General features: G+C 45.7%; 1 long non-coding RNA gene and 1 pseudogene across 1 annotated transcript; both read right to left on the minus strand.

Moving 5' to 3' along the window:
- Positions 1-591: 591 nt before the first annotated feature.
- Positions 592-1,111, minus strand: LOC136496765 (uncharacterized). The gene is made up of 3 exons (XR_010769113.1): positions 900-1,111; positions 704-824; positions 592-636 (listed from the first exon to the last, which is right to left on the minus strand). It is a non-coding gene; the product is annotated as an uncharacterized lncRNA (long non-coding RNA).
- Positions 1,112-11,565: 10,454 nt separating this feature from the next.
- On the minus strand, positions 11,566-14,650 carry LOC136498216 (exonuclease DPD1, chloroplastic/mitochondrial-like; annotated as a pseudogene).
- Positions 14,651-15,020: the final 370 nt, after the last annotated feature.

Raw genomic sequence — 15,020 nt, forward strand, 5'->3', positions numbered from 1 at the left:
CACCACATCTCCATCGTCCTCGTCATCAACTGTTTCGTTGTCTACTTCCATTTCGAGGGCCTCGGGTAGGACTATCTGAAGCGTCCCCGGTAGCCCATCTTCCTGATAGAACTCTCCATCATATGTGTTTGTGTTAAAGTTGTAATCGTCATCGTTAGGGGTTGGTAGTTTGCCGTGTGGAGAAACCTGGTGCACAATAGCCCAACCCTGAAGCTCCTGTTTGGCTTGGTTGGCATATCTCGTGTAATACACCTGCACGGCCTGTTGAGCCACAATGTAGATGTCTTTTCCTGGATAAACGGAATCTTCTCGCACCTCGACTAGCCCAAGATGAGGGGTCAGTCTCGTTTCGCGAGGATTGAACCAATGGCATTTGAACATGACAGGTTTAAGAGGTTTGTCACCATCAAATTCTAGTTGGTAGATCTCCTCAACTCTTCCATGGTAGTCGAGACCATCAGTGCCAGGCGTACAAACTCCGCTATTTGTGGTTTTCCGATTGGGCCGGGTTTGCTCGTATCTTGTTGTGTGGAAACGATAACCATTCACGTCATATCCGGTAAATGACTTCACCCTAGCTTGGCAGCCATTCGCAACTTGTTTCAACTCATCACTCATGGACGAATCGGTCTGGGCCTGCAAGCTCAAACATGATAGATCGTTATATTCGAATATCGAATGTACAAGCTAAATTGGACATTACCTTTCGTTTAAACCAAGAAATGAAATCAGGCCTATCCGCTCCCGCGCCCCGCGATAGAAGGGTGTCTTGTTCCTGCGGGGTAGGATCCCTAGGTTCATGCCAGGATTCACGAACAAATTCCCTGTTGGAGCGAGAATCAATAGGGTTGGACATTGAATAGTAACGTCATATTGAAACAAGATCATTGAGAACTTACTTGATGAAAGGTTGCACCTCAGTAAGGTTATTCAACACGTATAACATGATACTGCGCCACTCTTTATTTGTCAAGATCATAACGGTCGATCCACTTGTGCTACCGAGTTGTCCTTGGAAAAGGCCGAGGGTCGATTCATTTTCATCAGCATTGTAACGAGGGAGTGGATTTTGATTGCTAGGAAGGTTCGGCTTGTAGTACAGCGTTGTGAAGTTTGCCACCTCCTCCCGCAGGTATGCCTCTGCAACGGAAGCCTCAATTCTGGCTTTATTTGTACATTTCTTACGAACAGTCTTTAGTCCTCTCTCGACTGGAAAGCACCAACGAAACTGCACAGGCCCCCCCCAAACGTACTTCAGTGGGAAGGTGCACGATCAGATGCTGCATCGGCAAGAAAAAGCCGGGTGGGAAGATCTTCTCCAGCTTACAGACCAACACAGGTGCCACCTTTTCCAATTCCATAGCGATGTTCCGAGATATCTCCTTAGCACACAGCAGGCGAAAGAAATAGCTCAACTCTGCCAACACTTTCCAGACATGCTCAGGGACGTAGCCTCGGACCATTGCAGGGAGAAGCCGCTCAATCCATATATGGTAGTCATGACTCTTCATCCCGTTGACTCGCAAAGTGCCTAAGTTCACTCCCCTGCTCAGATTAGCGGCATAGCCATCTGGGAACATCAAGTTCTTGATCCATTGAAGTACTTCCCTCCTGGCATCTATTTTCAAGACGAAATCCACCTTAGGCTTTTTCCACTTCTTGTTTCGACCACTAGGAGGTTGCATCTCTTGTTTTTTCCTATCGCACAACGTCGCCAGGTCCACTCTAGCCTTAACATTGTCCTTAGATTTCTCTGTATTCATGAGAGTTGCCCAAAGTGCCTCGGTGATATTCTTTTCGGTGTGCATTACATCAATGTTATGTGGCAGAAGAAGGTCATCGAAATAGGGTAGCCTGGTCAAGCCGGACTTATGAGTCCACATATGTTCCTCACCATAACCCACAAAACCACCTCCTTCGTTGGGCACGAGAGCATCTATCTGAGCATGAACCTCGGCACCACTCCTAATGTGGGGTTTAGGGTCTGTCACTGCAACACCTTTTGTAAAGTTCTTGATGTCTTGTCTGAATGGATGTTCAGAAGGGAGGAATTGACGATGCTTGTCGAACGACGAATACTTGCCACCCTTTTTCAACCAAATAAACCTCACAGCTTTCTTGCATACTGGGCACGGGAACTTCCCATGAACACACCAGGCGCAGAATAACCCATACGCCAGGAAATCATGCAGAGAGTAGTGATACCAAACGTACATTTTGAAGCTTGACCTTGTAGCTCGGTCGTATGTCCATACCCCTCCCCAAGCTTTTATCAATTCGTCAATCACAGGCTCCATGAACACTCCCATATTACTTCCTGGGTGTCTAGGAATTATCAACGACAAAAATACGTTCTGTCGTTGGAAGGCGATGCCAGGGGGGAGGTTGAGAGGGATAGTGAACACAGGCCAACATGTGTATGGGGAAGACATCAATCCATAAGGATTGAATCCATCTGTTGCGAAGGCGACACGTACATTCCGAGCCTCAGCTGCTTTCTCAGGATGTCGATCATTAAAGTACTGCCATGCTTCAGCATCGGATGGATGAACCATCTTGTCTGGATTGTACCGCTTGCCATTCTTGTGCCATGTCATCTGTTTCGCAGTTTCCTCGGTCATGAAAAGTCGTTGGATCCTCGCTATGAAAGGAAGGTGACGTAAGACTCTCGCGGGGATCGTAAGCTGCACCTTTTGGCCATCACCAGATACTACCTCTAGGTATCTGGAGGATCCACACTTCGGACAGTACTTTGCATGCTCGTGTTCTTTCCAAAATAGGACACACCCTTTTGGACAACAATGTATCTTATCATATGGCATCTTGAGCGCACGAAGGAGTTTTTCTGACTCGTACAAGTTGGGGGCAGAATGTGGTTCTTCGGTAGCATGGTGCCAAACACAGTCAACATCTTATCGAAGCCTTCTCGACTCAGGTTTAACTCGGCCTTCAGCCCCATCACACGCCCAATGGCATCCAGCTGAGAAATATTTGTATGCTCGTGAAGGGGTTTAGACGCCGAGTCCAACATTTTGTAGAAGGCTTCTACGTTTGCCTCCATCTCCTCCTTGTCACGTCCTTCAGCGAACTGAGCTTGGTGAGCGTCATCTATCATGTCTGCTACCCCAGCATCATCATCAAAAGGCTCGAGACGTGGTCTCACCACCTCCTCTCTGATACGATCGGCTTCACCATGGTAGATCCACCGGTGGTAGCCCGGCGTATAACCATGGTACACAAGATGTTTACCCATGGTCTGCTTGTCCACCCTTCTCCTGTTGTCACAGTGGCTGCACGGACACCAAACTAGAGAATGCCCTTTAGCTACACCCTTGCCAAATGCATGTTTCAAGAAGTCATCTGTCCTCTTCACCCAATCCACGTCGTAATCGTTTCGACTTCTTCGCCCCGTGTACATCCACTGACGGTCCTCCATCCTTTGACAAATACATCACCGAGTAACGTAACCATCAACTGCACCTAGCCGGTGTTCCTACTGTCTAATAGGTGAGGATAGATCCTAATCCCACCCGCGTATGCGTAGATGAGGTCAGTTTTCATGCTCCGCTCCTATCCGAGACAGAATTTCGGCAGCACCTCTCCGATGTTCTCCCAATACACGTCCTGCAAAGAAGTTTGTGTATTCGGAGAACAATGGGGAGGTGCTGCCGAAATTCTGGCTTGGATCGGAGCGGAGCATGGAAACTGACCTCATCTACGCATACGCGGGCTGTCCAAAAAATGTGGACAATCCGAAACAGATACGGTCAGATACACACAGTGATCTGCATGCCTCCAACCGTATCTCTTTCGGACGGGAGACGCCTAACTGGTTTACGCAGTCTACGACAAAGATACAGGAGTAGAGGTTGTTTATACCTAAGGTGGCGGTGGAGACAGGGTAGCGGGGCAGTGGCGAGTCGGGGCAGTGGAGAGTCGCAGCGCCGACGAGGACAATCGACTACTCTGAAGCTCCTTTGACGTCCTTTGCTCTGCAAAAAAAAAAGGGTATAAGTTAAAAATTTCGGCAGAACCTCCCCTGTATGGGGAGGTTTCCAAAACCTGCAAAAAAAATTGGCTCGATGGCCAACACCCACATTCACGACCCAATGACCTACAAGGAGTAGAGTTATAGATTATGCACTCTGCAAAAATAAGATATTATCTTTATACACAAGGCAGCCAGATCAGTACTTGCAGGACACAACTATAAAATCTGTACAGACCTCTTGCACTCGTTTTGATGTAAATTAGAGACAAATAGGAACAAACAACATGAGGGACGGTATGTGTACTTGCAGTTCCCAGTTAGCTACTACAGAATGTATTTGGAATAAAGGGAAATGGAAAGAAATTCAAAGGAATTGAATGTAGCAAGAGACAACTACTTGTAAAATCCACCAAGAGACATTGTCAGTGTGGTCTGCTTAGTCTGGACTATGGAAAACAGACATTGGCCCATTATTTTACTTCGAACTCTTTTCATTTCACTTCAAGTCTGATACTTCTTAGATAAAGATATGTTGGTACAGATATTTTTGCAAGTCATTCATTTTTCATTCCTTTCTTTCCTTGTTAAATTGATCAGATACTACCTTAACTTGTTAAGATCTTTTGCTATCTTAAGATTGGTAACAGGAAAAAGAAAAAAACAGTTGCACAAATGACTTTTTTTCATCCTATTTGATTATCTGTTAACAACACTAGTGTTAGTGTGACCAGCATCTGTAAATCCTACAAAAGGAGCAACTACTTTTGTTTCTTGTAGTTCAAGAGCCAACTGAGTAAGATATCGAAGTACTACTATAGCTGCTGCTTTAGCTGAGCACAAGCATATCCATAATATTGCATAAATGATAGATGCAAATATTTGCACACAATTACCCTTGCGATACTTCCCTGCAAGCATATTAGGAACTGTTGCTGTAAATTGGAGTGTATGGAGCAAAAAAGGGAGTTTTGTAATTAACAATGTGCCGTTACTCGCAAAAAAAGGGAGGGAAAAGCTACACATAACATCAGTCTGAAATTAAACTGGCCGGGCAAGCAGTAACGTGAGGAAACACAAAAAAACAGGAGCAACTAAAGGCTATTGCTGCACAATAGAAGCATGCACAAATGAGACGCAAAGGCAAAGCAAGATATACCTACAAAAGGGAGAAACCTGAACTGTTGGCCCCCATCTGTAGGTACAGTAGCAGCACCTGAAATCTGAGGGCAGGAGGATGGTGAAGATGACAATGAAGTTTTGACACGCTCACAATTGCAGATTCTACCTACTTGGCCAACAGCTAAAAAGCCAAATGAAAAATATCAGACTTACTTTTTAAAAAAAGGGCCCGCCCTTCATCAGACTTACTTTTTAAGATAGAACAAATTAATTTATGCCACTATAACAGTAATTAAGAAAACAAAAACAAAGAGGAGGGCAAATAAAATGCAGTTGGCTGCTGCTTCAGGTCACAAGCATGTGCTAATATGCAGTTGGCTGCTGCTTCAAGTCACAAGCATGTGCGGCAGGGTAACAGGTATATGTGAAAGTTTGTTAAATACTCGACAGCGGAGAACGGTCAGCTGCCAAGCATAGAACCAGAGATGATGCACAATTAAGTTGATAAGTATGTCATCGCCGTGATGTAATCACAAGCTATTGGTGAGTCGTGCAAGCAATACATGAAAGGGAAAGCTAGCAGTCATAATTTGCAGCATGGAAGACACAATGAAGGTGAACAGAGTTCGGACCAAATAATCACAGCAGGAAGCTTATACTACCTGAATAAGGCGAAGGGGACAGGGGGTCTCAGATCCAGCCAACAGACATGGATGGTATGGAAGATTCGGGCATGATCTGAAATTTGTGAGGAGCATGGTTAGACTAAGAAGAACCTTTGTGTGTAGCAGAAGGGTAAATAGGCAAACTGGACCCGTTATGAACAGGCGGCTCACCGTGGAGTCGATGTACTCCACGAACGGCTCCCAGTACCTGTGGTAGAGCTGCTGCGACCAGTCGTGTGGCGGCCTCGGCGTGCACACGCTGTATATCTTCCTGCGTCAAGGGGACGAGAAATGTAGATCAGAGCCGGATCGAGATGGGAAACCCTAGAGCTGCCGTGAAGGAGATGGCGGAGGCGAGGAGACGCCGGTTGACGCACCGAGGACGGCGGCACCGTACGCGTAGAGCACTGCGAGGAGCAAGATCCAGGAGGGAGAGGGTGCGGAGGGCGAGATACTGCGGTGGGGCGAGCGGAGGCGGCGATGCGGCTGTGGGGCGACGGGCCGCCGCCGTCCGCGCCGAGCACTGTGAGGGTCGCGAGGCTCCGCGCCCAGGACGATGTGGCGGCCCATGGGCTGCAAAGGCGGACGCGGTGCTTGGCAGCAGTAACCTCGCCGGGGGCGGGGGCGGCTGCGGCGCTCGGTGGGGGTGGGCACGGTGCGGAGGAGGGACGAGAAGCGTCGGGAAGGAGCAGAGAGTGGGGAAGGAAAAGCAGAAGCTGGAGTATTTTTTTTAATTTTCTTTGCCGAGGGCCATTGGCCCCATGCCCTCGGCAAAGATCCCCTTTGCCGAGGGCCACGCTAAGCCCTCGGCAAAATTTTTTTTTTTTTTGGTTTTTTGAACTCAGTTTTTTGGTGGTGCTATAATACATTATTTAAAACTCAATTTTAAAATTTGGGTCAATTTTGACTTTTTTTTTGATATATTTCCCTAATTTATTTCTTTTCGTTGATTTTTTTTGAATATTTCAAATTTGAACTGCAGGTGGATGGAATAATGCAATTTAGTGATTCAAAAAATGTTATTCATGGTATTTGGTGTATGTTGAGTCCCTATCCACGAACTCGCATCAAATTTCGGGCATCTTCTTCACGTAACATGATGAGAAACTTGTCGAAAAAGTGTTTTTAAATTATATAAAATACATACGAAGTCCAAAAATCACGAAACTTGTCGAGGTGTCATGTTATCGCATGTGTAGGCTGTGGTAAAAAATTGAAAAGATTTCGAGCGAGTTGCGACGTCGGATGCCTGAAACCCAGACATCTCCACATGAGGGGGACTAAATGTGATGTGGATATGTCTGGGTTTCAGGCATCCGACGTCGCAACTCGCTCAAAACCTTCTCAATTTTTTACCACAGCCTACACATGTGATAACATGACATCTCGCCAAGTTTCGTGATTTTCGGACTTCGTATGGATTTTATATAATTTTAAAACACTTTCCCGGCAAGTCGGTCGCCATGTTACGCGAACAAGATGCATGAAAATTTGATGCGAGCTCGTGGATAGGGACTCAACATGCACCAATTAACATGAATAACATTTTTCGAAACACTACATTGCAATATTTCATGCACCTGCAGTTCAAATTTGACATATTCAAAAAAAATCAAAGAATCAAAATAAATTAAGGAAATATACAAAACAAAATCAAAATTGGCCTAAATTTTAAAATTGAGTTCAAAACAATGTATTGTAGCACCACAAAAAAACTGGGCTAAAAAAACCAAAAAAAAAATTGCCGAGGGCCTGACCCGTGGCCCTCGGCAAAGAATTTTAAAAATAAAAATAAAAAATCTTTGCCGAGGGCCTGGTCTGGGGCCCTCGGCAAAGACTTAAAAAAAAAATTGCCGAACCTTTGCCGAGGGCCTAACGGGTGACCCTCGGCAAAGTTTGACGGGAAATGGCCGCCGTGACCAAACGGGCCTACTTTGCCGAGGGCCTAGGCCCTCGGCAAAGATTTTATTTGCCGTGGGCCTGTATTTGCCGAGGGCCGTACCCTCGGCAAAGACCTCTTTGCCGAGGGCCGTTCTTTGCCGAGAGCTCCTGTGTCTGGCCCTCGGCAAAGAGTCTCTTTGCCGAGTGCCCGATATTTGGCCCTCGGTAAAGCCTCAGGCCCTCGGCAAAGTACGCGTTTCCAGTCACATACATACTATGGCCAGCTCCGGTGAGTGCCCCCGCTTCCACCACCTCCCACTGCCCCGACGCCCACCGCCCCGCCGCCGACGGTAGGGCCCGCGGCCATGAAGCTCCGATGAGACCCTACCGCCGCCGATGACCACCTTCTTCCCCTCCCCCCTCCCCCGCCCCCTCCCACATACGGCAACGACGAACTCCGGCGAACTCCGGCCATGGCGCCCCCGCCCGAACCTGGCCCGGCAGCCGCCGCTGCCGCCAGCTCCCCTAAACTGCCCGTCGACCATCCCCACCGTAGCGTGCCACTGCTGCAGGCGCCTGGCCCGTATGTATGTGCTGGTGGGGGGCCGCCCCGCCCAGCCCTGCTGCACGCTACGTGTTGCCCGGTTGGGTCTTGGGTGAATGCAGCGGCCGGCGTGGTGGCCTGGTGCTGGCTGGTACCGACGTTGTCCGTCGCGGCAACCGACGTACGGGAACAAGACGTCCGGCCAACTTCTTTGTTCGCTCATGCATGTGCAGCCGCCTGGTGCACGCGCCAACAGTGCACTGTGCACCACAGTTCGCCTCACGTGAGTAGGGTAGCCGGCTACCCGCCCGGCCGGCGAGACTCGCCATCCTCACTCTCACAATCACAGAGGATCGGAATCACTCGGAGATAGTGCGCTGTGCGCCCCGTCGAAACGCGTGGCCGATGCTGCCACCAGACCCCGTGATCGATCGGTGCGCGTCGTACCGCGTACGAACGGCGCGGCGAATCCCCCGTTGGTTTGGTGCGGGCATGCGGGGTCCGGCCGTGGAACTCATGCGCTCCGCAGTCTGCTTCGTCGTGCCGTCGTACATACACGCGGAACACGCCCTTGCTTGCTGTCCTGGAGCTCCGGCTGGACGATGCCACACCATGCTTGGCAGTGACCCATCAGGCCATCCCCATGTCTGCCTCGTTCTGCTGCCGCCGCCGCCGCAGCAGCCTGTGCTCTGCATCCCACTCCGCGGCCTCCGGCACGGCGAACCACGTCGCGTGAGCCGTGGGCCGGCGTGGCAGAGCAGAGCAGTCGGCCACACGCGCTGCGCGTGTTGGTGTGGATACCGTCACCATCGTCCGAGCACTGCATCCCCTCCGAACACGCACGGCGGGCCAACACTTTTTGTTGGCAAAAGTGTCGTGGTGGTTATTACACGGCGCGCGGCAAGATGCGACTGCACGCGTGCCGGATTTAAAAATTCAGGGATCCCCAACGATGGTGATCTGCATGCGTGCAGAATTCTGAGTCGGGGATCGGACTACACTGCACCACCCCTCCGGTCGTGATCGTGTTCGGCGCAACATCTGCGTCATGCATGGGCGACGTAGAACACGACAGGTTGGGTGAAGTTGGGGGGTTTGGCGTATACGTATTCACGCCCCAACACGTCCAAAGCTTTCGCAAGTGGAGCCCAGCTCAGTAACTCACCCCCCAAGAAGAGGCCGAAGATGGAGACACGCATGCACGTGCCGCCTCTCGAGCCGTCTGCGTCAGCGGATCACCCCACCCTCAACTACTGCAGATTTCTTGAGAGTGCTGGTAATGGTGGACTGGTGCTGGTGGTATGGCCAGTTTGTATTACAAGCGTTTGACAAAGATCAAGGTTCAAGAAAAAACGCGGCTGTGTAAAATGTACTTGCAAGAAAACTGGCTTACGAGACACATGGCTCGAGCACAAAGCTTGCCTTCGGAACGGGGGAAAAAGTACACCTCTCGAAACATCTTTTGGTCCGACTAATCACACGCTAAAGAACATGACCAAGAAGATTCGGTTATTTATTTCCCAACTTAACGAAAACAGGACTGCCGATTGATACATCTGAGCTGTAGTTACCGATTCCTCCCGAGTCGTAGTATAAAGTAGTCAAATGACCAGAAAACGCAGTTCGCACCCCTGAAAAAAGAATCGCAGTTCACTCGTCAGGGGTCCGAATCACGCGACTGCGCAACTGAAAATATACTGATCAGACCTAAACACCTGACCTCTAAAATCTAACTAACTATTTGAACAAGTAAACTATAGTCTAGTGTGCATCAGAGACTATCAAATGTAAACAGTTTCAGGTAAAACGAAATAGTTAAAGTGGCACTCACTCAAGGCGCATGCCCTTTAAGGCTGTAACCTAACAGATGATGATGCTATTGCTCATGTGCATGGATCCCACCCAAAGCAACTACTACAGGCAACAAGTGGTTGCTTAGTTAGTTAGTTGTCATCACTGCACCATGCATGTCTCCAACCTAGGGTACTTGCATGAAATGAACGGCAACATGTAGATAGCTTAAGATTGGGAAATACCAAAAGGCGTCTCAAATCTCAATTGTTTCATACTTTCCCTTTTGCACCCAGGCTTCTTCAAGAAAATTGGTCAACAGAGATAGCAGGGCACAAACACATCATAATGCGGGACTGGTGATCCACACTGGCTACAGGAAAAGACCACATATGCCCAACTGACAGTCGTAGATAACTTTAGGAAACAATGATAAACACGTGGCAATAAGGGACTAGTTAATACAACTAATATAAGAGACGAACCGATTATAAACTCTTGTAGTGCTATCTTCAGTCCAACGCAACAAGTGAGTGGAACAAAAAAGTTGCACTGCACGGTACAACAGAGAACAGAGCACATAATGCAAAGTATACCACAATGAAGAGCTCAAAACAGGTTGCACGATCAGCGTCCAAGTTAAAAACCATCACACTAGCATGTACCAAACAAAGAAATCTAGATGGTATGATATATAATATTTGCAGACAAATTGGCACCTTGAGAAAAAGAAAATAGCCTTTTTTGATTTATTGCAGAGCAGCCATAGTCGAAACCAGACGGTATAAAACCTAAAAATACAACAAACCCGTATGTCTACATCAATTACATCCTGCAAAAAAGGTAATACTCTTTTCAACAATATTGTGACAAGTGTACATATTGATGCCCTACTTCCCTATTTTTGGGCTGAAACACTAACATGCCAATGGTGCACTTAGATGGTCCAATCAATTGATAAATCCAGCTCCAAGTGCAATATTCCACCATTTCCAACAAGTGAGTGGAATCAGTATATAGGAGGTGTTTGGTTCCTACAGTAAAATTTTAGTCCCTGTCCCATCGGATGTTTGGACACATGCATGAAGTATTAAATATAGATGAAAAAAATAACTAATTGCACAGATTGTTGCTAATTTGCGAGATGAATTTTTAAGCCTAATTAGTCCATGATTTGACAATGTTGTGCTACAGTAAATATGTGCTAATGGCGGATTAATTAGGCTTAATAAATTCGTCTCGTAAATTAGTCTCCATCTGTGTAATTAGTTTTATAATTAACTCATATTTAGTTCTCCTAAATAGCATCCGAACGTTCGATGTGACATGGACTAAAATTTAGTCCAGGAAACCAAACACCCCATAATACTATGATGCAAGAAGATGACTAGAGACACCAACCCACTGGACTGGAGGACCACAGTTACCAATTGAATACATTGTTCAGCGGACTGAATAGAGCACTCAAGAAAACGTAAGCGAAGCATAATTTTTTCTTGCTATGTTTTAAGGATGTAACGACACTAAGTGTTTTTCACATCAACTCATGAGTAAAGCAAGTACAAGTAGGATAACTAAGAAATCCCTATAGGCACTGAGAATTTGATAATCTATGAAATCACCATAAGCCTTTCAATACAAGAACGCTATTGTCATTGAGAATTTGATATACTGCATCATATGCAACAACAATTAGCTAAATGATATGTCAAATATGTTTATAACTAAAACAACCAGAAGATCGGAAACCCATATTCAAGAAATCTTTCTGACATCACTAAATCTCATGGCCTTATTCATTAGATCGTCACATGTCAATTTTAAATCCAGAGTGATTTTTGGGAGAATGTTGCATAATGCTTCCACATCTGGCATTGCTCTATGAGACGGGCCTTACGAACTGATGCCATAGCGTTTTCCCAGTGCCTCCAAGTTCACAAGATTTTTCTTTCCTGCAATAGAACAGAAAATCCACTTAGAACTAGATCTACTTGTGCTTCAGATATACCATAATAGGTAAACAGCACAAAATCTGCAATCAAACTGAGAACTGCAAAATGATATATACCACAAGAACCATTCAAATACTAGCACAAATATGATTAATTGAATTGTGATACTGAATTCATACACATCGACATCGCAACAGAAACACTTTCTGTCTACTACTATGCATGAATAGAAAGAGGTTGTGGTCTTAAAAAGTCCTAGATAGCGCCCCAGAAAGAGCTGTTAGGATTGTCTTAGCAAGGTGCAAGCAAACATTATATGATGAGAGGAACCCAGATGTACGATGGCATACCATCTATTTTCTTCAACTTTCTCGCTAAACGAAGACTGTCGACAAATAGCCAATTTGAAGGAACCTGGGCTGAACAACGGTCAAACTCTTGGTTAAGGAAAGGGACATCAAAACCTTTTGCATTATGAGCAATCCACAGAACTAGCTTGCCAGGAGCTTGGCAACTTCGAAAATATGCTAGTAGTATTGGAAGAACATCACTGAACCTATGGTAACCAAATTAAGATAGCATATATGGGTAAGTGGAATGTTGAGCTAAGTGCTAACAAAAAGAACACACACTCAATAAACTTTTCGTTACAAAGGCTTAAAACCTTCTCTTGCACAGAAAGTTAGCAAATACTTGCTTATAATAAAACCTTTAGTAGCATGGATATTTGCCAAAGGGGAAAAATTGAATGATCAAATTCAATTTCTCACATAAATGATTACATATTATGGTATGTGTTAATAGAGTCATGTTCAGGAATGAAGAAATTTGGGACCGAGGAGTATATCCCACAAGGCTAATGTGAGGTGATGTCATAACAGTCGTATTCGGTGCACACGACCTTTAGTAGCATGGATTCTTATGAGCTAACTAAATGTCACTTAGATTTCAGAATAAAAAAGGTTTAACAACAATATCTCAAGGGAAGCCAGTGAGAGGATGAATTCTTTACAAAAAAACAACCATGCATTTGCAACAAATCTAAAATCTAAAACATGACACCACCGTGCACACGAAGGGGTTACCAAGGACGCAAGCCGCATAATAAATCAACAATTGAAAACTGTCTCTAGGTGATTAGAACAATTTGCATTAGTTACAAACAACATGATACATTTTATTTAGTACTTAGTTTATTTCAAGTTATCATGCATTCAAGGTGTTGGGTAGTTATGCTATCAAGTACAAGTAGAGCATGGTGAATTTTACCTAATAATAATGCTAAAAGGATAATACATCCTATAAACTCAAGCACACCAAAATTGCATAAATCTCACTGAAAGAAAGTTAATAGTTGATAAATTTCTTGCTAGTTAACTAGTTTCCAAAACGAACCGCAATGGCAACAGCCCTTTGCGGTTTCACAATGACCTGATCTGAGTGGGTTTTACAGTTCCCGAGAATAACATTGTATTAATGTTCACTAGGCATTTTACGTTTTATTTTTAGTACCACAGTGTTTATAGACACATTTATAAACTAATGTGAATTCATGTGACCGAGAGATGAAGAATAGCATACATGTACAAAAGAGAAACACACCTTGGGACATCAGGCCTGCAGACCAATTCAGTGGTAATGTTATTGAGCTTGGAAGCGTATTTGGGGACATCCCGTTCAGGATTAATGAGAGTCTGAAATGTGCAATCCTTTCCTCCAGAAAGGTCACGAAGTGCAAACTCAACAATTCTATTATTTACATGGAAAAAACCAGTAGTCTCAACATCAAAGACAAGTAAAGTTGCAGGTTGATCATGTCCAGACGTTTGTTGAAGCCACAGTGGCAGAATTGAAGGAACACAATAGCCTGGGTCAGTTTTGTGCCAACTAACTGCCCCTGTAAGATTCGTAGCAAAATGTCGTTTCTTATAGCTTTTAGGTTGAAACAATTTCCTAGATGAAAATCCAGCATGTTGCTTGAGAAACCTAACTGGACAGCTAGTCCGTATGTTGTTCCTCAGCAGATTGAAGCGAAGAACTAGTGACAACATTTTGTGCAAGATGTGTACTTGGAATCAAGGCACAGAACAATTATTCTTTGACTTAGATGAACCACGTCTCACACCTGTACAAGTATATCAATCCATCAAACGTAGTGAAACTATCATATAAATCAGAGTACAAAAAATGATTAGACTTGGTTTAAAATTCATCCATATTCTTTTTGCAGTGAAAGTAAAAGTAACAATACTCTGAATCTATGATGATCTGATGTTATAGGTTTAGATTGAACCAATTGGCAACATCAAGATATTAATAACAAAATTAAGAAAATCATTTTTTGATGATCAAATGAAAAGTATTTCCAAACATCGAGAATCACATGATTGAATGCATAACAATGACAATGCTTTACCCCATCATTAGCCATACTACGAGAAATCGAAAAACAAAACTCAGCCCACCAAACCTAAATAACTCAGTACCACAGCAAAATTACACAGGAAATGCAACTCACACATACAAGCCTGCATCATCTATTTCAGAGCCCATCTCTTACGATGTGATCAGGTTGGGCATAAGGTTCAGCAATAACACCCAGCATCGTCTCTCAGTAACCCTTGAGAACCCACAGCCCCACCATTTACGATCCTTTCTCCTGGAAATGCAAAACCTTGCGCCCAAAATGCAAAGCACCTCTTGTAGAACCCTCCAAATCCCCCCTCGAAAAGCTCAAACCTTTTTCCCCCAAATCATCCGGCCATAGCTTGCTCGCCCGCTGGCTCTTGTACTGATTTTGAAACGCCCCCATCCCGTCCCTAACCCAATTCACCACGCAGGGCACCACGCGTGCAGTAGCAAAAAGAAAGGGGGGCACTTGGGGCGAGTACGAACAGTAGCACGCACGCGAGTGCGCCACTAAAAACAAAGTCAAGCCCACCACTCAGACTCCTAGAGAGACGGAGGGGGAGGCGGAGGATGCGCTTACCAGGTACGGGACACCCATCGCAAGCCCGCGCCCCTTTCTCCGTAGTAGTCGCCGCCACTGGCGGCGGCGGAAGGGTTTGGATGGACGA

Source organism: Miscanthus floridulus, chromosome 12, assembly GCF_019320115.1.
Source record: "Miscanthus floridulus cultivar M001 chromosome 12, ASM1932011v1, whole genome shotgun sequence".
NCBI classification, from domain to species: domain Eukaryota; kingdom Viridiplantae; phylum Streptophyta; class Magnoliopsida; order Poales; family Poaceae; genus Miscanthus; species Miscanthus floridulus.